This window comes from Camellia sinensis, chromosome 4, assembly GCF_055761805.1.
Source record: "Camellia sinensis isolate YWXY chromosome 4, ASM5576180v1, whole genome shotgun sequence".
Classification (NCBI taxonomy): Eukaryota; Viridiplantae; Streptophyta; class Magnoliopsida; order Ericales; family Theaceae; genus Camellia; species Camellia sinensis.
In genome coordinates this window covers 53,617,936-53,638,437 of record NC_138964.1, presented here as the reverse complement: position 1 = coordinate 53,638,437, position 20,502 = coordinate 53,617,936, and positions in this window count along the sequence as shown.

Genomic DNA, 20,502 nt, shown 5'->3' with positions numbered 1-20,502 from the left:
CATCTTTGCATCGATTTGGTGATTTGGGGTCCCTCCACATGTTATTTCAGTCCCATTTCCATGCTTGTTTGATTGCCTTGCATGCCTCTTTAATGCTTTGGAAGCTTGTGTAGCAATGCTCCATGTTTTGGTGTTTATGCATGCCTTTGTTTTTGAGTCATTTAGACGCCATCTAAGTGGTCCTTAGGCCTTGTATGAATGCCCCAAAACTCTGTTTTTGGTCAATGAGTTCATGCCATGTTTGGTCTTGCTAAGTGTAGTCCAATGCTCTATTGGTTTGCTTTGAGCATTTGGGCCATTTGTTGCATGCTTGGCTTGATTTATTGCTTGGTCTGGCACCATGTTTTAGCATGATTTCAATGCTTATGTTGCATGCTAATTAGTCCATGATTCCCCCTTTCAAATGTGTTTGAGGGTTGTTCAATTTGTGCCTAAGTGTTGGCCTTCAACATGTGTATGTGTGCATGTGTATTTGGTCCCTCATTTCAGCATTTTGGCTACTGTTTTAGGCCTATTTAGAGCTGCCTAATTCATGCATAAGTCCATCTTTCCATCTATTTGCATTGCCATATATATGCTTGTATGCTTGCATAAGTTCCCCCCCATGCCATGTTGCATCCTTAGCTTGTATGTTTAGGTTGCATTGCATCTTGCATGCATTCCTTGCCCCTTGATTTGATGATAGGGATTAGGACTTTGGTTTGATTTGGTTTGCATGCATTTGAAATCAAAGTTGCATACTTGGTTCTTTGGGCCATCATGCGTGGAAACGCGTGATTGGTGGTCCGAGAATCGAGGCACATGCCCCTTTGAGTCATTATCATGATAAGGGACATGGTTGGTGCATATATGCCTTGAATTGTGCTGCCATGCTTTGCCTTGCCCTCTGTTGCTGTCATTTGCAGATTCTGCAGGAACACTCTGCCGACCGGCAGTGTAAGGTGCCGACCGGCAACAATTCCTCTGCCGACAGCTTCATTTTGTGCCGATGGCCACACACCACTGCCGGTGGTGATTCCACTCAGCCGGTGGCACTCCCCAGTGTCCAGGGATTCAGTCCTGAGGTTTTGACAGCCTCCAGAGGAGTGAAAGAAGGAAAACAGAGGCAGCCTATGCATGGCGGCGCGTTTCCCGAGGCAGTTTATCTGTTTTCTTAGCTTAATTTAATTTGTTAATTAAATTAATTAATTTGTAATTATTAATTAACTTGCGTAGTTAATTAATTTGTAATATTTATTTGGTCCCTCCGAGCGAGGGCAAATCTGTAATAAGTGTGCGTGTGTGTGATGCATGTCTTCCAACCCCACGTCTTTCTTCCCTTTTATTTACCTGCTTATGATGGTAGATTAGGGCACGTTTAAATTAGCATACCTCATGCTACGCATGTATGCATCCATGCATTTGTATTGCATGCATTAGGCTCAGTACATCACGCTAACTACATTTGTACTTCAATTCGAAAATTGACTATGTGATAGTTGATCGCATTTCAAATGCCATGCTTAGGTTAGCCGAGTCTGTCTAATTGCATCCTGTATGTGTTGCATTAGGCAATTCAACATGAACTAGGACATGCATGTTTGCTAACTAGTTTATTGTTTTGGCACGAAATACGATGTAAGTATTTATGCTTTAGCATCCCACATGTGTGTGAGTGTTGCCATGACAGTATGCTTGCCATGCGGCTAAATGCTTATGTGTTAAACTGTTTTGAATGCCTGTGGGTGAAGGTTAGATTGTTTGAGTTGGAAAAACTCATTGAAATCCGTGTTTTAGCCTACTTGCGAGTAGCAAATTTCAAAGCATTTTCAAAAACAAACGGATATGCAATGTTTCTTTCCAAATTAGGCAATCTAGTCTATACTTGTTTGCTGCGCGCATAACATAGTAATTCTAGGCTAACAATTGGTTTAAGAACACATAAAGTTTTCAAAAACGGATATCACGGTTAGTAGAGGCCGGTTTTCGGACCGGGCGAAAGGGGGTGCTCATAGCTGACCTTCCCCGATCGTACCCAAGCTCCTGAGCAGAGACAACTCCGGTGATGACAGACATGTGGCCTTCGGCACCGAGTCAGGGTTTCCTAAATTCTCCCATAAAAAATATTTAGGTGGCGACTCTGTATCTGGAAAAGCAGTCCATGTTTGGCACTACTTTTTCAAAAATCTGTTTCTCAAAACGATTTGCCAGATTTGGACTCTTTGGTTCAGATTAAGAACCGCGACAACACAAATCGCGAGTCCGAACTGTAGTAGCATTGAGGCCCCCGCGGGCGCGTCTACAGTTTCTGGCGACTCTACTGGGGAATTAGAGAGCTTGACTCAAACTCGTGATATCCTGTTTTGATTTCACTTATGTGTTTCTTTGCATCGCATGTGCATTGGTGCGCCTAGGAAGACAGTGTTTGCCATCTGCCATTCCTGAACGGTTTGCCGGAGGCTTGCCTTGTCAAGGCATGTCCATAAGGCTGACCGGCTATGGGCTCTGACAGCATGGGAACGCAAACCCGGTTTTACCGGGGCACCCCTTTTGACCATTCGACCTAGTACATGTTCAGATCCATAGTGACCATTCCAAGAATAGGACAGGTTGCTTACCCGATGCTAGGTTGTTTGAAAACTGCTATGTGCATAGTGAAACCCTAGTTCCTGACAAAATAGGACAGGGAAACCCTACCCCAACATAGGGGTGTTTTGGATCTCACTTACTTGCCCCTGGTTTGAATGGCGTCTCATGGCAACGGAAAGTTGCCCCTTGTTTGAATGGTGCCGCAGCAGTCTGCAAACAGTCTTCATTGGCGGTGGTCGAGCTCTTGGACACAGCGATGACGAAGACGGTCACAACAAATATATGGACACAGTCGCCTTGGAAGCGTTGGCGACTAGACTTTGGGATGAAATCGAAACCATTGCATGGACTGAGACGCTATGAAAGCGTTGGGGGCTGGACTTCATGATGAAGTTGCCTACGTATCCCAAACATGGGAATCAAGTCTCACGTAGTTCTGGTTAAGGTACACTCGGGTATTTTAACCTTCACTTTTCAGGCTCTAATTTTTGCCAAGGTGCCCGATGCGGGTTTTTGACCTTGCGAGCTTCTTTTCATTTCTTTTTTTGAATTTTTCGTCTTTTTTCTTTTTTTTTTTTGCATTTTTCTTTTCTTTTCTTCTTTTCTTTTTTGTATTTTTGTATTTTTGTATTTTTTGCTTTTTTGTATTTTTCTCTTGCTCTAACTTTTTCCTGGGTCGCCCTTCCGGGTTTTCGGCCCAGCGAGCCTCTCAAAGGGTAAAAGTGTAACAAGTCTATGCCAAATGGTTTTTTGAATTGAAGCCTCTCTGTATCTAAGAGAACGGCTGTTGCAATGATTTATAGGAGAATCCATCTTGGCTGCTCCACGAGCTTCTTCCGGCGAGATCTACTTCTTCCGATTCGGCTTTGGTGCCTCTTGGTTGAAGGCTATTTCAAAACTGGCCACACGGGCCTTCTCCGACAGTCGGCCGTTTAGATGTTCTGAACGGGCTCAAGGTTCGAAGCGGGTGGGTTGAATCTTGAGGCTGAGAGCGATCCTAGGCTGCGCAATCTCAAGAGCGATTCCACACAGGTCTTCGCAGGGCCGCGTAAAACATTTGTTTTTGAAAGTTTTTAAGAAAGCGACAAATCGCTCGCGCCGAAGATAGTGTGGAACCAATCTGGATCTAGCCAGGATCCTCCTCCGTACTCACGCCGACAAGTATGATTTCACTCATTAAAAGGCTTAGCACGCCTCTCTTTCTCTCAAAATGATCAAAATTTTGCAAAACCCGAGGAATTCCTTCCTCTTCGTTTTTATCACCGCGATGTTCAAAAGGTTTATTTTTTGAAAAACTTAGGTTAATGCAATGAGTTTGGCGCGCAGGAGAGCAGGTGAGATGTACTGTCAGCCCAATCAAATTTTATGGCATTTATGTTGAAAGCAAGCATGAAGTTGAGATAGCAACAGCTGTTCCATTCAGATTTGTTGGTGTAACTGGCCCCTTGGCAGAAACAGACTCAAAACAAAAACAGATAATTACAAAACAAAACGGTGTCCGAGGCAACAACCCCTAGAATCACCTAGTATTATATACAAAGGGGACTGACTCGATACAACAAGGCAGACCCTTAAGCAAAAAGACTGACTCAAGACAAAGAGACAGACTCAAAACAAAAGACTGACTCGATACCCAAGCCAGGATTTACAAAACTCGGTTTCACCGATGCTCAAAAATGCGTGCCAGACGCTACATCCAAAATATACCAAATGTCGCCCGCAGGTGGTTCACTTTACGTACTCGCAGTATCTGAGCCCTCGAAATCCAACAACTGGGTAGTAACGGACTTGGCTGAGGTGGGTGGGAGGATAACCTTGTTGTCGATCAAATCTTGCACTTCATGACGAAGGCGGAAACAACCATCGGTACTGTGGCCGGACTGTTGGTGGTATGCGCAGTACAAGGTAACATCATGCGTGGCGGGGAGATTCTTCGGGAGTGGCCGAGGCTCCAAAGGTTTAAGATGCCCATTCTTCGCCAATATTAGTAATGCCCTAGACAAAGGCATGTAGAGGTCGTGAAAGACCCTGCGCCCTCGGGGCAGGTACTTTGAAGTATGAGGATTCTTGCCAGATGCGCTAGCGAAAGGGTCGGCTGGCACTGCCTTGGCTTTTTGACCCTTTTCCAGTGCGGGGTTGGGAATGACAGGAATTATCTGGGCATGACGGGGCCCATCCCGATTTTCTGCCTGGCTTGAACTGCCCTTGATTGGAGGGGGGAAAGCATCATCCACAGCTTTGGTCACGATCGCAAATGTTTGTTGCTTGTTCATCCCTCTGACTTTCAGAGCCTCGACTGCCCACAGCAGTTGTTCGATAGGATCAGCATCTGCCTTCATTTTGTCTTTTCCTCCGGCCTCAGCCTGGCCAAGGGTTTGGGTTGCTACTTCAGAGCGAAGCCCGGTTGTTGCTGACATGTCGTGGCTGTAGCTGGAAGCCACCTCTGGTTGGCCGAGCTCTATCATAATCCGCCCCAGCAGCGGGGGTTCCTGTGGTGTGAAATTCCCGGCATACAGTGCCGCTGGCGGTGAAGCCGACATTCCATAGGCCAGATCGGCCACGGACCTCTGGAGGTCACCTATCATCCCCATCAATTCAAAGGTGGTGGGCTCACGAGCCTGGTATAACTGGGGAGCCCAGACCGGGTGCACAACGGGCGACCTGGGTGGATGTGACATATTGATGCTGGCCTCACTCTGCGGAGCGGTCCCCTGCTCCAATGAGCCGTCATAACCACAATTTCTTCTGAATTTTGTGCCGCCATAAATCCTGCCTCGGCAAGGGGAGACACTGGCTATTCTGTATCAACTCTGCGACTCTCTGAACTGAAAGGAAAAACAGACAGCATTTCAGCCCAAACTAATCAAACACAGGTGTAGCCAAACAACTGTACCCTACTGCTGATCACTGTTCCCAGAAATCACTGTTCCTGAAAACTGAACCCTGATACCCGCGGATAACTGATTCTCATAACTGATACTGATACTGGTGTCCTCAGGTCTGATACTCAAACTTGCAAACTGACATGTACTTTCCCTGTAGAAATACATTCTAGAAGCACATAGCGAGTAAAGAGAACAAAAACACCCCTATGTTGGGGTAGGGTTTCCTTGTCCTATTTTGTCAGGAGCTAGGGTTTCACTACGCACACAGCGGTTTTCAAACAACCTAACATCGGGTAAGCAACCTGTCTTAATTTGGAATGGTCACGATGGATCCGAATATGCACTAGGTCGAATGGTCAAAAAGGGTGCCCCGGTAAAACCGGGGTTTGTGTTCCCATGTTGTCAGAGCCCATAACCAGTCAGCCTTATGGTCATGCCTTGACAAGACAAGCCTCCGGCAAACCGTTCAGGAATGGCAGATGGCAAACACTGTGTTCCTAGGCGCACCAATGCAAATGCAATGCAAAGAGACACATAAATGAAATCAAAACAGGATATCACGAGTTCGAGTCAAGCTCTCTAATAATCCCCAGCAGAGTCGCCAGAAACTGTAGACGCGCCCGCGGAGGGGGGCCTTATGCTACTACAGTTCGGACTCGCGATTTTGTTGTCGCGGTTCTTAATCTGAACCAAAGAGTCCAAATCTGGCAAATCGTTTTGAGAAACAGATTTTTGAAAAAGTAGTGCCAAACATGGACTGCTTTGCCAGATACAGAGTCGCCACCTAAATATTTTTTAATGGGGAAATTTAGGAAACCCTGACACGGTGCCGAAGGCCACATGTCCGTCATTACCGGAGTTGTCTCGGCTCGGGAGCTTGGGTACGATCGGGGAAGGTCAGCTATGAGCACCCCCTTTCGCCCGGTTCGAAGACCGGCCTCTACTAACCATGATATCCGATTTTGAAAACATTACGTGCTCTTATTCCATTTATTAGCCTAGAATTACTATGTTATGCGCGCAGCAAACAAGTACAGACTAGATTGCCTAATTTGGAAATAAGCGTTGCATATCCGCTTGTTTTGGAAAGCGCTTTGGAATTTGCTACTCGCAAGTAGGCTAAAGTACGGATTTCAACGAGTTTTTCCAACTCAAACAATCCAACCTCCACCCACAGGCATTCAAAACAGTTTATCTCATATAAGCACTTAGCCGCATGGCAGGCATACTGTCATGGCAACACTCACACACATGCGGGATGCTAAAGCATAAATACTTACATCGTACTCCGTGCCAAGACAGTAATCTAGTCAGCAAACATGCATGTCCTAGTTCATGTTAAAAATGGCTAATGCATCACATGCAAAAATGCAATCTAGGCAGGCTCGACTAACCCTAAACATGGCATATGAAATGCGATCAACTACCACATTTTCAATTTGTGAATTGAAGTACAGATGCAGTTAGCGTGATGTACCGAGCCTAATGTATGTAATACAAATGTATGGATGCGCGCATGCATAGCATAAGGTATGCTAATTTTAAAGATGCCCTTAATCTACCCTCATAAGCAGGTAAATAAAAGGGAAGAAAGAAGTGGGGATTGGAAGACATACACACCACCCACACACACTTATTACAGATTTGCCCTCACTCAGAGGGACCAAATAAATATTACAAATTAATTAACTACGCAAGCTAATTAAATATTACAAATTGCCTAAACAACTAAACAAATTTAATTAAACTAAGAAAACAGTAAATCGCCTCGGGAAATGCACCGCCATTCGTGAACTGCCTCTGTTTTCCTTCCTTCACCCCTCTGGAGGTTGCCAAAACCTCAGGACTGCTTCCTTGGATGCTGGGAGACAACACCGGCTGCATGGAATTGCCACCGGCAGTGGGATGTGGCCACCGGCACAAAGTTAAGCTGTCGGCAGGGAAATGATTGCCGGTCGGCACTTTACACTGCCGGTCGACAGAGTGTTCCTGCAGAATCTGCAAATGACAGCAACAGAGGGCAAGGCAAAGCATGGCAGCACAATTCAAGGCATATATGCACCAACCATGTCCCTTATCATGGTAATGACTCAAAGGGGCATGTGCCTCGATTCTCGGACCACCAATCACACATTCTCATGCATGATGGCCCAAGTGATCAAGTATGCAGCTTTGATTTCAAATGCATGCAAACCAAATCAAACCAAAGTCCTAATCCCTATCACCAAATCAAGGGGGAAGGAATGCATGTTGATGCAATGCAACCTAAGCATGTTATCATTCATGCAACATGAACAATGCAATGTACTTATGCAAAGCATACAAGCAAACATGCAAGGTAAGCATGAAAACCAAATAGAGGATGGACTAAAGCATGAATTAGGCAGTCCTAAATGGTCCTAAAACAATGGCCAAAATGCCCAAAATAAAGGACCAAAACACATGCACACATGCACATAATTAAGGGCCAACACTTAGGCACAAATTGGACAACCCTCAAGCACACTTGAAAGAGGCATTCATGGACAAATTAGCATGCAACATAAGCTCTAAAATCATGCAATAAAATGATGCCCAATCACGTTAAACAAGACAAGCAAATGCATGCGAGCATGGTCCAAATACTTGAGGCAAGTCATGAAGCTTTGAAGCAGATTTATCACAACGATCATGGAATGCATTAAACAACTAAAAACATGTTTTTAGCATGTTAAAACAAGACTAAAGGACTACTTAGATGGCATCTAAGTGGCTCAAATTTAGAGGCATGCGCGATGGTCAAAACATGGAGCATGCAACACATGCTTCCAAAGCATTAAAGAGGCATGCAAGGCAGTCACGCAAGCATGAAAATGGGACTGAAATAACATGTAGGGTGACTCCAAATCACCAAATCAATGCAAAGATGTCATGCTATACATGCACATATTTAAGGCCAACAAGCCGGAATGCAAAGTGGCTATACTAAGCATGCTAAAATCAACCCAAACACTTCTGGACAGACCTAAAACATGTCAAGATAAGCACAAAATCTTCACAAATGTAAACCTAAAACATGCTAGAAACAAAGGCACACAACCTAAGACATGTTAAGGGATCACAAGGCATTACATGGCAACTATGCTAAGCATGCATGGGGTACCAAAACCAATTTAAAAACATGTTATATTATGGAAAAATAAGCATGAAAAACAGTCTATACATGCTCAACACACACTCAAACATAGGCTCCCTTTAGAGGCCAAAACATGCCCTTTTCAAGGACAACAAGGAGAGGGGTGGCCCTCTCCCTTTAGAGACTTCAAGGTACCATCTCCACCACTGAAATCCCTCAAGATTTCAGTGGTGAAGAGGGCCAAACACCAAAGTCCCAAAACTAGCACAAAATAGCACAAAATAAGGCCTTTCAAGGCCTAAGAGGAGTCAAACACCCTCAAATCACAAAACACCCTTAATAAACAATCAAGAGGGTCTAAAAACAGAACGTTTTTGTATTATACACCAAGCTCAAAAATGAATTTAAGACATGTAGAAATAAGGTGCAAAAATAGGGAATAAAGGGGTGAGATTCTTACCCTTGAAGCCTTCTTCAACAATGATGCTCCAATGGCCTTCCTTGGCTTGAATCCAACACCAAAGTACTAAAATCAGTCTCTTAGAACCTCAATAGCTAGACAAAGGTGAAACACTAGGTGTTTATGTGCAATAGTAAGACACAAAACACCTAGAGCACAAAAGAGAGGGAAAGAGAGATAGGATGTATATCTAACCCTAACCCTAGAACTCAAACCCTAACAATGGCTGTCTAAGCTCTCAAAATATATCAAGTCTCTAACCTCTAAGGCCAAGAGACAAGGCTCTCTCTTATAGAGGCTTATTGTCTTGTAAAGCTTACAAGACAAGCTTCCAAGAGAGAGATCCCTCCATACACGTGTATGGAGGGGAGCCAAGAGCAAGATAGCTGTCTTAAAATATCTACAAAAGCAGATGCACAGTAGTCGGCCGGCCAAAAATGCCATCTTGGCAAAAAAGAGGGCCGACCGGCACTAAATAGTGCTGACCGGCAACAAATAGTGCCGGCCGGCAATATACATTGCCGGTGGCAGCAAAAACCAGCCGGTGGCCTCTAGCCACTGCCGGTGGTGGGTGGGGATGGTCTACAAGCCCTACCCTGCCTCTCCAAGGCAAAACACAAGTGTTCGGTGTGAAACCAGACATTGAACGGTCGAGTTCAGAGATCCTGAGGCATGGCGCGCGAGCCGAGGCCTCCGGGAACTCCAAACGAACACAAACATGGATAATCACTGAGTTTTCAAACGGTGACGTCCAAGTCTTGGGGACGGTCAAAAATGGGGTGTCTACACCCTTAAATAAATTTCGTCCTCGAAATTGTTATGGGAAATTACGTCTTAGTGCTGGCAACGTGTTTTTAAATCATTCAGATCATCTTCTCTTTTTATGTTATTCTTCGTTCTGTCTAGAGTCGCCATTGGTCTTTCTAATAATAGCGTCTCGAATTGAATTCCTCCCTGATTAATGACTAAGGTGATAAGCTAATCTCCGAGCTTCTTGAATTGTTGACTACAAGGGTAATGACGCTGCTGCTTCCGCGTGAGGGCTTGTTTTGCCAATTTCCTGATGTGGCGATCTACACTTCCCATTGTGTTGGTTGATTTGTTGCATCATTAGTCTATCCCCCTTAAATAATAAAAGCATTCTGTTGGATGGGTAAGAAATGTGCTGACTTGGTGAGGCGGTCCACTATTACCCATATAGCATCGCGTCCTCTAGGTGACTTAAGCAACACTGTCACAAAATCCATCGTCACATACTCCCACTTCCATTCGGCTATCGATAGAGGTTGCAACATTCCCCCTGGTTTCTGATGTTCCGCCTTCACTTATTGGCAGGTCAGACATTTGGCTACAAATTTAGCCACTTCCTTCTTCATCCATTCCACCAATATTGCCTCTTCAAATCTTGGTGCATTTTAGTCCCTCCTGGATGTACCGCAAATGCAGAATGATGGCATTCCTTCAGTACCTTTTCTCTATGTAACTCGTCGCTTGGTACAAACAATCTGCCTTGGTATCTTAAACTCTCATCGGGGTGAATTACCCAACCGGGCATGGGTTCTCCTGACTCCATACGTCCCTTGATGTAGGCTACCTCTTGATCTTGCTTCTGGGCCTCCACAACCTCATTCATCAACTTAGGCTTCACCTTCTGTGTATCAAGACATGCTTTTGTAATTTGGGATTCCACTTGGATCCTAAACTCATTGAGTGTCTTAACCATATCCCATTCCTTGACGGAGATCTTAACCAACATCCCTCTGCTCTTACGACTTAGAGCATCTGCTACTACATTGGCCTTACCGGGGTGATATGAGAGAGTGAACTGGAAATCCTCAAATACTCCATTCATCGTCTCTGTCTCAAGTTAAGGTCCTTCTGTGTGAATAGATACTTCAGACTCTTGTGATCAGTGAAAATCTCAAATTGTTCCCCTATACGGGTAATGTCGCCATTGCTTTAGGGCAAAAACTACGGCTGCTAGCTCCAAGTTGTGTGTGGGGTAGTTGCGCTCGTGAGGTTTTAACTGCCTGGATCCATACGCGACCACCTTTCCATTTTGCATGAGCACGCAACCTAATCCTTCTTTAGATGCATCGCAATACACAGTGTACCCCTCTTCTCATTCTGGGATGGTCAAAATTGGTGCACTAGTTAACCTCTTCTTTAGTTCTTGGAAGGATTTTTCATCCTACTCATACTTTTCTCCTTTTTGCGTCAAACGAGTCATTGGTTTAGCTAGTTTGGAGAAATCTTGGATGAACCTCCGGTAATAACCGACCAATCCTAAGAAGCTGCGAATTTTTGACACGGTTTTTGGTTGTCTCCAATCTAATACTGCCTCCACCTTGGTTAGATCTACCGCAATCCCATTCCTTGATACCACGTGTCCTAAGAATTTTACTTCATTTAACCAGGATTCACATTTACTCGCCTTGGCATATAGTTGATTATCCCTAAGAACTTGGAGGACAGTCCTTAAATGTTGCTCATGCTCTTTTTCAGACCTTGAATATACCAAGATGTCATCAATGAATACTACTACAAACTGGTCAAGGTATGGTCTAAAGATCTTATTCATCAAACACATGAATACTACCGGTGCATTAGTTAGTCCGAAGGGCATTACTACAAACTCATAGTGGCCACATCTAGTACGAAAGGCAGTTTTTGGTATATCCTCCTCCTTGACTCGTAGTTGATGGTAACTTGACCTGAGATCGATCTTTGAATAGCACCTTGAGCCTCTAAGTTGGTCAAAAGATCATCAATCCTCGGGAATGGGTATCGGTTTTTAATTGTGACTCGATTGAGTTGACGATAATCGATGCATAGCCTCGACAACCCATCCTTCTTTTTAGCAAACAACACGGGTGCTCCTCATGGCAAAGTACTTGGCCTAACGAATCCTTTCTTGAGCAATTCCTGTAGTTGTGTCTTCAATTCTCGTAGTTCTGCTGGTGCCATGCGATACGGAGCCATGGATATTGGGGTAGTTCCAGGTTGTAGCTCGATGCCAAAGTCTACTTCCCGGGTTGGTGGCAATCCTGGTGACTCCATAGGAAATACATCTGCATAATCGCATACTACGCGTGGAAGCTCTAACTCTCATCGACCTTCCTCATTTAAAATCAGGCTTGCTATCCTACCGGCAAGTTGATCGCGCCACTGCATCCGATGTTTTGTTGAAACCATGGGGTCTTGTCTATCCCCCTTAAACTGGAAACGTGTTCCATCTTGCGTGTGAGCTATCACTTTCTTCTAACGACAGTCGATCACCACTCGGTGGACGGACAACCAGTCCATGCCCAAGATGATATCGAAGTCCGACATTTCCATGACACGAAGGTCGCAAGTTAAGCGTAGGTTCGACATTCCTATTTTACAATCTTTACAGATCAATCCTACCCGAGTGCATCCTCCCATAGGTGACATTACACTTAAGGCAGTTTCTAAAGGTTCACATTCAAGTTCTAATGACTTAGCACAAGCAGAGGATATGAAAGAATGTGATGCACCAGTATCAAATAAAACATGCACCCAAGAATTATGTAGTACTAAATTACAGATGGGTCCGTTTCTTCCTCTTGCAAGGCGAAGATTCTACCGGTTGCTCCTTTCTGGTCCCTAATGAAGTTGGGTCTCCTTTCCACAAGCTCCAAGTCCTCTTGGATTCTACCTCCCCTCATTCTAAGGTCAATGTTGTGCCGATTATTTCCACAAAGATGGTAAGACTCTTCCAAAATTTGATTCTTGATAGGGTTCGGGGTTTTAGCCACGCTCACTAGTCCATTCTTAAGGTTTCAATTTCCTGGTACCGCATTTCTATTGTTGCTTGCAAGCTTATGCTATTACTTGTCTCAAAGTATGGTCCACCATTTGTTGTCCTTTGAATGGGGTGAGGCGCAAGCCAGATTCTAACTACAGAGGCAATTCCTTATAGGTAAGCAACTAATCTTAAGTTAGAGTTTGATTATCCTAGGGTGTTCACACAGCACAACTTCATGTACATAATCAGATCCTTAAAATTGGATTGAAGTGGAGACGAGGAATACGAAGCAGTTATGGTGATAACATCAGGATTAACTGAAATATGGATGAATGGTATGATGTTATGGTTTCAAACTTCAATGTGATCAAGGTTATAGATGTAGTGACTAAACTCGATATTTAACTTGAAACTGCGTTGGCCATCCGTGTTTCAAACTGAATATCCAAGATTCATCACTGAGCAAAGAAAATGAAATTATTTACAAGAAGCCTTGAGCTAAACAAAATATTCAAGGGTCAAGGAGGTCAAATTTACAAATAGTGGTATATAAAACAAGACTAGATGGACAAGACTAAGTTTTGGGAAAGGGTGACATTGAATAAAGGCTACGAATACAAGATGAGGGTACGACAATCGATAGAAGACGCGTAGAACTAATAGTACCCCCCTACTGCGCGATGAGGCCGCACTCAAAGTTAAAACCATTTCACGATCCTGAAGTAGGTCCTCATGAGTTGATCTTGGCGTGCCCGAAATTCAAAGAAATTTCCTAAGATAGGTCAAGAAATATTCTATTTTCGATGTCCTTGATAGAATAGGTAGTGTAATAATATAACATAGTCTGGGCAAGGTAGTCTCTAACCGCAGGTCGAAACGCGTGGGTAAGGGTTGAACCTAGGCTCTGATACCATATTGTGACGCCCCGATTCTACGCTATTGGTTGCAGACAAGGGAGAGTCACTAATGAGTCCTATGGTCAATAGCCAAGTAAGATCCCAGATCGCCGGAGGAGTCAAAATAGCCTCCCTTCTAAGTCCAGCTTTCTTAGGCAGCGCACTACCCTTTTGACAGATCTTAAAAGGTATTGACACAAGGTCTCATAAGCAATGATAAGGTTCATACATATAAATATATAGAACATAATAGCCATGAATATCCTTTATTACAAAAGTTCGTTCCATTATATTACATCCCAAAAGAAAGTTTAAATCTTCGCATGAGTCTTACAAAATATCCAAAAAGAACTCCTAACTTTTTTTTTCTAGGATAACCAAAAGTCTTCGAAGGTTTCGGGCTCGTCGTCTCCAGCTATAAATTCTGCTTCGTCACCTGGCATGATACGCCGTGAGCTTTGAATGCCCAGTAAACACACACACACACACCCCACCCCTTTTTCCCAGTCCGATACACAATCACAATTATAACGTCAAATAGTAAAGCATGATACTTCAATAAATAAATAAAGATTTAGGTTAGGTGTTAGCAACTAGAAATCCCCCAAAGAGATTTTGTCCTCCCAACCGCAAGAATCGGACGCGGATTATTCGGTATGCCCCCTATTTTGCTGCTTTGTTGCAGAACTAACCTCGGATGCCTACCAACCGTTATATACCGCGTAGCGCCAACCGCAGGGCCTCAAAAGAGATGGTAAAATAGGGCCTTGCCCAAATCCCACCTCACACCAAATACCTAGGGTCCGAATACAACCGCTCCATTCAAGGGTTTCGAAAACCACTTGCGCAAGACTTTAACTTTCGAATAGGGAACGCATCCCAACAGTCCATATGACACATATTCTCATCTTTTCATTTCTCAAGTGCTCGAAAACCCAATACCCTCCCAATTAGGTTTCCCATTGAATTAAGTGTTTTAAGACAAGGTTAGCTTAACTTATAAAACAATAATATCCATATAAGCATGCATTCTTAAGATGGGAAAGGTAATTAACATAACCACAACACATATATTATCAGGTCAAGTTATGATTATAAGCTACAAACATTCTTACAAGAAAGGTAAATAGCATAACCACAACACATATATTATCAGGTCAAGATATGATTACAAGCTGCAAACATTCTCATGAACTCAAAGGTACAGGATATCCATACCTAACAAAAAATTCCAGATTTAATATCGCATAAGGATTAAAATGAAAGAGATATTCTAGACCCTTTACCGGCTTGGCCTTCCTATGGTTTATAGAGGATTCGATCTGGTTTATAGAACATTTTTCGGAATTGGGGTTGTTCTTCTGGATTCTCAATTATTTAGAAAGTATTTCAGCACTGTCCAGAATCTGCCCAGATCCGTCGACTGTTACGAAAACTTGATTTTCTTGCAAACCGCACAATGTTTTTCGATGAAACCAATTTTAGTTGAAAGCTAACTCCTTAAGGAAGGTTTTGACATAAAATAGAGGTTCAGAATATTTTTTACATTTTTCTGGAATTTTTGAAAGTTGACTGAAAAAAACAGGTTTTAAGGTGGAATGCCCAAAACAATAATAATAGATCCGGAACATTATTCAGAAACTTTAGAACATGCATTAGAAAAGGAAATGAAGAGAAGGTTGTGTTGGTGGCTTACTCTCCAACTTTGCATAAGAAACTCTTTTCTTCCTCCCCCTTCTTAACCAAAATGTGTGTGTGAGTGCGTTGTGTGAGTTTGTAAGCTAGGGAGTGTGGTATATATATAGGCAATTTTGGTGTAAAAGGACATAAAAGCCCTTTAGTTGGAATTGGATGGAAGGTTAGGATTTTGGTTGGTGTCAAATGGGATAGGAGTAACTAAGGTGCTAAATCATAGGTTTTGGCATCAATTAGTTGATCTTTAGTTGAAAGGTAACTAGTTTTGAGATTTGCAACCTAGGTCTAGGTCACTAGGTTTGGATTTCCTAGAATATCTTAATCATAGTCTTGGGGAAGTGTGATGGGTTGTTATTTTAATTAACTTTGGTCCTAGGCACATCCCTCAAGGTGTATATATACCTATATATATTGCAAGATTGATGGTATACCAAGGTACAAGGTACAAGGACTAGTTTGGGGTAAATTTAGAATTTAAATAAAGAAGTGAGGGCTTGGAATTAAACTCATGTATTGGAACCTTACTTATGTAGAATTAAATTAAATTAGGTTAGGGAACCTAATCCGGCTAGTGTAATTCCTGTTCCGATAAAAATTAAAAATGCTATCTGGCAAGATTCGAAATAGTTTAAGAAACTGAGGGGCTTTAAGGAAATAATTCAAATGTAAGGGTTTTTTTTTTTAATTTTTTTTTAAAGAAAATACATTTTTCTGGGGCTTCAAATTAAATGTAATGAAATGAGGAGGATTAGAACCTTAATGATGTATTTAATTATGATCTAGTTAGGTCTAGGACTAATGTAAATATCTTCTAGTTAGAAGTACACACATATATATACACACATACTCCATTTTGCCAAAATGGCAATTTTGAGCAGCCGACTACTGTTCATCTGCTTTTGCAGATATTTTAATACAGCTGTATGGCATTTTGTTCCCCTCCATACACGTGTATGGAGGGATGGACTTCTTGTTAGCTTACCCTGTAAGCTTTACAAGATTGGCTCCTCTATAAGAGGAGCCCTCCTCTCTTGGCTCTAGGTTAGACATTTTAGCGAGAAAAGTTATGTGAGAGCTCTGGTTTTAGGTTTAGGGTTCCATAAATATTCTATCTCTATCCCTCTCTCTCATTTGGCCTTTGTGTGTGTATAAGTGTGTTTGTGTCTTACTATTGCACACAAACACATAGTGTTACACCTTTCCTTGGTTTCTTGAAGGACCAGAGGTTGTTCTTGAGGTTCTTGGGCTGTTTTGAGCACGAAGAAGCTGCTGAAGCTTCATTGGTGAAGAGGGTCTTCAAGGGTAAGAAGTTGTCCCTTTATTCCCCATTTTTGCATACTATTTTTGCCTATCTTAGAACTGTTTTTGAGCTTAGTGTATAATACAAAAAATTCTGTTTTTAGGCCCTCTAAGTAGTTTGTTTAGAATGTTTTGTGGTTTGGAGGTGTTTGACCCCTCCTAAGCCTTGTAAGGCTCCATTTTGTGCTATTTTGTGTAAGCTCTGAGACTTTGGTGTTTGGGCCTCCTCACCACTGAAATCTTGAGGGATTTCAGTGGTAAGGATGGTGCCTTGAAGTCCCAAGAAGGAGAGGGCCACCCCCCTCTCCTTGTTGCCCTTGAAATGGACCATTTTTGGCCTCTTGAGGGAGCACCTAGCTAGGCTTCTTGTTGACCATGCCTTGGCTGCTTTTTGTGCTTATTATGTCATAATATGCCTCTGTTTTTTGTTGGTTTTGGTACACCATGCATGCTTAGCATACCTACCTTGTAATGCCACTTTGTTGCCTTAACATGCCTTAGGTTATAAACCCTTATTCTAGCATGTTTTAGGTCTACCTTTGTGAAGCTTTTGTGCTTATCTTTCCATGTTTAAGGTCTGTCCATAGTTGTTTGGGTCGGCCATGGCATGCATTGTATAGCCCCTTTGCATTTTTGGCTTGTTGGCCTTAAGTGTGTGAATGTGTAGCATGCATCCTTGCCTTAATCTAGTGATTTGGGACCATTCGCCATGTTATTTCAGTCCCTTTAACATGCTTGTATGGTTGCCTTGGATGCCTCTTTGAAGCTTTGAAAGCTTGTGTAGCATGCTCCATGTTTTGGCATTTGTGCATGCCTTTGAATTTAGGTCAATTGGATGCCATCTAAGTGATCTTTTGGCCTTGTCTTAACATGCTAAAATTCTGTTTTTTAGTCATTTAATTCATGCCATGTGTGGTTGCACTAAGTGTAGTTCAATGCTTCTTTGGTGGGCCTTAGGAATTGGACCATATTTGCATACATGTGTGCGTGTGTTTTGGGCCTCATTTCCTTGGCTTTGGCCACTGTTTTGGGCCTAATTAGAGCTGCCCAAATCATGTTCAAGTCCATCATTTGCTTGCTTGCATGCTTACCTTGCATGTTGTTTGTATGCTTGCATGCACATCTTGCATTCCCATGTTGCATCCTTAGCTTGCATGCCTAGGTTGCATTGCCTCTAGCATGCACGTCTTGTTCCTTGATCTAGTGATAGGAATTGGGCTTTGGTTTGTTGGTTTGCATTGCATTTGACATCAAAATGTGCACACTTGGTCCCTTGGGCCATCACGCATGGAAATGCGCGATTGATGGTCCGAGAACCAAGGAGCGTATCCCTTTGAGTCATTAACATGATAAGAGACATGGTTGGTGCATATATGGCTTGAATTGCATTGCCATGCAAAGTCCTGTCCTCTGCTGCTGTCAAACAGGTTCTGCAGGCATTCTCTGCCGATCGACTTCATAGAGTGCCGACCGGCAATAAACCGTCAGCCGATGGATTCATTATGTGCCGATGACCACCAGACCACTGCCGGTGACCATTCTACTCAGCCGGTGGTGTCTCCCAGTGTCCAGAGAAGCAACTCTGAGACTTTGACAGTCTTCGGAGGAGCAGAGCAGGGAAAACAGAGGCATATTGCGCATGGCAGTGAATTCCCGAGCAAGACCGAGCATACATTGCATTGAGCTCTCTTCCCGAGGCAGTTTACTGTTTTTCCTAGCTTAGTTAGTTTGTTAACTAATTAGGTAATTTGTAATAATTAATTAGCTAGGATAGTTAATTCATTATTCGAACTGTATTATTCTTTTGATCCCTCCGAGCGAGGGTAAACTTGTAAAAAGTGTGGGTGAGTGTGTGCATATCTTCCAATCCCCATTTCTTTCTCCCTTTTACTTACCTGCTTTGATGGTTAGTAATAGGTCACGTTTAAATTAGCATACGTTATGCTTTGCATGCGTGCATCCATACATTTGTCTCGCGCGCACCGGGCTCGGTACATCATGCTAACTGCATTTGTATTTCAATTCCAAATTGAATACGCGCATCAATTGATTGCATTTCACATGCCATGCTCAGGTTTGCCGAGCCCACTCTAATTGCATCCTGTATGTGTTGCATTAGACATTTAAACATGGACTTGGATCATGCATTGTTTACTAACGAGTTTATTGTTTTGGCACGGAGTACGATGTAAGTATTTTATGCTTTAGCATATCGCATGCGTGTGAATGCTATCATAACAACATGTTTACCATGTGGCTAGATGCTTATGTGATAAACTGTTTGAATGCCTGTGGGTAAAGGTTGGATTGTCTGAGTTGGAAAAACTCGTTGAAATCCGTATTTTAGCCTACTTGCGAGTAGCAAAATCCAAAGTATTTTTTTTAGACAAACGGATATGCAATGCTTATTTCCAAATTAGGCAATCTAGTCTATACTTGTTTGCTGTGCGCATAACATAGTAATTCTAGGCTAATAACTGGTTTAAGAACACATAACGTTTTCAAAAACGGATATCACGGTTAGTAGAGGCCGATCTTCGGATCGGGCGAGAGGGGGTGCTCATAGCTGACCTTCCCCAATCGTACCCAAGCTCCCGAACCAAGGCAACTTTGGTGATGACAGACACGTGGCCTTCGGCACCAAGTCAGGGTTTCCTAAATTTCCCCATTTTAAAATATTTAGGTGGCAACTCTGTATCTGGCAAAGCAGTCCATGTTTGGCACTTCTTTTCAAAAAATCTGTTTCTCAAAACGATTTGCCGGATTTGGACTCTTTGGTTCAGACTTAGAACCGCGACATCAAATCGAGTCCGAACTGTAGTAGCGAGGGCCCCCTCCCCGTGCGGGCGCGTCTACAGTTTCTGGCGACTCTGCTAAGGAATTAGAGAGCTTCACTCGAACTCGTGATATCCTGTTTTGATCTCATTTATGTGTCTCTTTGTATTGCATGTGCATTGGTGCGCCTAGGACACAGTGTTTGCCATCTGCCATTCCTGAACGGTTTGCCGGAGGCTTGTCTTGTCAAGGCATGACCATAAGGCTGATCGGTTATGGGCTCTGACAGTATGGGAACAAAAACCCCGATTTTACCGGGGCACCCTTTTCGACCATTCGACCTAGTGGATATTCGGATCCATAGTGACCATTCCAAGTTAGGACAGGCTGCTTACCTGATGTTAGGTTGTTTGAAAACTGCTGCGTGCATAGTGAAACCCTAGCTCCTGACAAAATAGGACAGGGAAACCCTACCCCAACATAGGGGTGTTTTGGCTCTCTTTACTTGCTATGTGCTTTTAGAGTGTATCTCTACAGGAACATACATATCAGCTTACAAGTTTGAGTATCAGACCTGAGGGCATCAGTGTCAGTTTATGAGAATCAGTTATCTGCGGGTATCAGGTTCAGTTTTGGGGACAGTGATTTCTGGGGAACAGTGATCAGCAGTAGAGTATAGTTGTTCAGCTACACCCGTGTTTGATCCATTTGGGCTGAAATGCTGCTTGTTGTCTCTTTCAGTTCGGACAGCTGGTACAGGATAGCTAGTGTTCCCCCCTTGCTGAGGCAGGACTTATGATGACACAGAATTCGGAAGAGATCGTGGTTATGACAGCTGCATTAGAGCAAGGGATTACTCTACAAAGTGAGACCAATATTGATATGCCACATCCACCCAGGTCGCCTATCGCGCACCCGGTCTGGGCCCCCCAGCTATACCAGGCTCGCGAGCCTACTACATTTGAACTAATGGGGATGATAGGTGATCTCCAGAGGTCTGTGGCGGATCTCGCCTATGGAATGTCAGCTTCACCTCCAGC